The sequence below is a fragment of the Colobus angolensis genome, unplaced genomic scaffold (assembly GCF_000951035.1).
Source record: "Colobus angolensis palliatus isolate OR3802 unplaced genomic scaffold, Cang.pa_1.0 Scaffold100, whole genome shotgun sequence".
NCBI lineage: Eukaryota > Metazoa > Chordata > Mammalia > Primates > Cercopithecidae > Colobus > Colobus angolensis.
In genome coordinates, this window is record NW_012110920.1 from 4,255,193 (window position 1) to 4,258,190 (window position 2,998).

The following is a 2,998-nucleotide window of genomic DNA, read 5'->3' on the forward strand; positions in this document are numbered from 1 at the left end:
CTACTTCCTCTTGAATGCCTTGCTGCTTAGAAATTTCTTCTGTCAGATATGCTAAATCATCACTCTCAAGTTCAAAGTTCCACAGATACTTAGGGCAGTGGCAAAATGCTGCCAGTCTGTTTGCTAACACATAACAAGAGTCACCTTTGCTCTAGTTCCCAACAAGTTCCTCATCTCCATCTGAGACTACCTCAGCCTAGACTTCATTGTCCATATCATTATCAGCATTTTGGGCAAAGTCATTCAACAAGTCTCTAGGAAGTTCCAAACTTTCCCACATCTTCCTGTCTTCTTGGAAGCTTCTTGGAAGTTCCGAACTTTCCCACATTTTCCTATCTTTTTTCTGAGCCTTCCAAATTGTACCAACATCTGCCTGTTACACAGTTCCAAAGTCGCTTCCACATTTTTGGGTATCTTCATAGCAGAAACCCACTATCTGTGGTACCAATTTACTGTATTAGTTCATTCTCACGCTGTTAATAAAGACATATCCAAGAATGGGTAATTTATAAAGAAAAGAGTTTTAATTGACTCACAGTTTAGCTTGGGTGGGGAGGCCTCAGGAAACTTACAATCATGGCAGAAGGGGATGCAAATATGCTCTTCTTTACGTGGCAGCAGGAAAGAGAACCGCTGAGCAAAGAGGGGAAATCCCCTTATAAAATCATCAGATCTTGTGAGAACTCACTATCAAGAGAACAACATGGGGGAACTGCCCCCAACATTAAATTACCTCTTGCTGTGTCCCTCCCATGACATGTGGGGATTATGGGAACTACTATTGAAGATGAGATTTGGGTGGGGGTAGGGACACTTATTGTTATAAACTTTCTTCTTAATACCACTTTTGCTGCATTCTATGTTTTTGTCTTGCAATCTATTTTCCCTGATATGAGTATAGCTACTCTTGCTCTTTTTTGGTTTCCATCAACATAGAATATCTTTTTCCATGCCCTTATTTTCAGTCTATATGTGTCCTTTTAGGTGAAATGGGTTTCTTGTATGAAACAGATAGTTGAATCCTGTTTTTTTCATCCATTCTGTTACTCTATGTCTTTTTACTGGAGAGTTTAGTCCATTTACATTCAATGGTACTATTGATAAGTAAAGACTTACTTTTGCCTTTTTAAAAATTTGTTTTCTGGTTGTTTTGTGGACTTCTCTTTCTTTTTTCCTTCTTTTCTGTCTTCCTTTTAGTGAAGGTGATTTTCTCTGGTGGTATGATTTAATTTCCTGCTTTTTTTGGTGCATACTTTGTATTTTTTTATTACAGTTGCCATGAGGCTTGCAAATACTATCTTATATCCCATTATGTTAAGTTGATAACATCTTAACACTGTTTGCATAAATAAACAAGCAAAAAGAAAACTAATAGAAACTCTATTTTTTAACTTTGTGCTCTGCTTTTTAACTTTGTATTGTTTCTATTTATATCTTATTGTACTATGTATTGAAAAGTTGTAGTTAATATTTTTGATTGGTTCATCTTTTAGTCTTTCTACTTAAGATAAGACTTGTTTACATACCACAGTTACAGTGTTATCATACTGTGTTTTTCTGTGTACTTACTACTACCAGTGAGTTTTGTGCTTTCAGATGATTTCTTACTATTCATAATGTCCCCTTCTTTCTGAATGAAGTGTTCCCTCTAGGATTTCTTAAAGGACAGGCCTGGTGTTGATAAAATTCCTCAGCTTTTGTTTCTCTGGGAAAGTCTTTACATCTCTTCATGTTTGAAGGATATTTTTGCCAGATATACTATTCTAGGGTAAAAGTTGTTTTCCTTCAGCACTTTAAATATATTATACCACTCTCTTCTGGCCTGTAAGGTTTTCACTGAAAAGTCTGCTGCCAGACATATTGGAGCTCCATCGCATATCATTTATTTCTTTTCTCTTGCAGCTTTTAGGTTGCTTTCTTTATCCTTGACCTTTGGGAGTTTGATTATTAAATGCCTTCAGATAGTCTTCTGGATGCCTTGAGATAGTCTTCTTTGAGTTAAATCTACTTGGTATTCTATAACTTTCCTGTACTTTGATATTAATATGTTTCTCTAGGCTTGAAAACTTCTCTATTCTTATCCCTTTGAATAAATGTCCCACCCTTATCTCCTTCTACCTCTTAAAGCCAATAGCTCTCAGATTTGCCCTTTTGAAGCTATTTTCTAGATCTTGTAGGTGTGCTTTGTTTTCTTCTTTTTTTACTCTTCTCTGACTGTGTATTTTCAAGTAGGCTGTCCACAAGCTCACTAATTCTTTCTTCTGCTTGATCTATTCTTCCATTAAAAGATTCTGATGCATTCTTCATTGTCAATTGCATTTTTCAACTCCAGAATTTCTTCCTAATTCTTTTTAATTGTTTTAATATCTTGTTTAAATTTATCTAACAGAATTCTGAATTCCTTCTTTGTGTTATCTGTAATTTCTTTGGGATTCCTCAAAACAGGTATTTTGAAAACTTTTTCTGAAATGTCACATATCTCTGTTTCTCCAGAATCAGTCCCCAGTGTCTTACTTAGTTCATTTTGTAAAACCTTGTTTTTCCGGATGGTCTAGATGCTTGCGGATGTTTGTCCATTTCTGGGAATTGAAGAGTTAGGCTTTTATTGAAGTCTTTGCATTCTGGACTTGTTTGTGCCTGTCCTTGAGAAGGCTTTCCAGATATTCAAAAGGACTTGGGTGGTGTAATCTAAGCCATGTCTGCATTAGGGGTGACCCCAAATCCATTAATGCTATAGTTATTGCAGACTCAAAGGTACCACCTTGGTGGTCTTGGATAAGATCTGGAAGAGTCTCTGCATTATCTCCTTTATTATTTTCTCCCAAACAAACAGGGCCTCTCTCTTTCCATGCTGAGCTGCCTGGAGCTGGGGTTGGGGTGACACAAGCACCTCTGTGGCCACCATCGCTACGGTGCTGGGTCAGGCCTGAAGCCATCACAGCACTAGGTCTCGCCCAAGGCTCACTGTAATGACTACCTTTCTACTGCCTATGTTTGG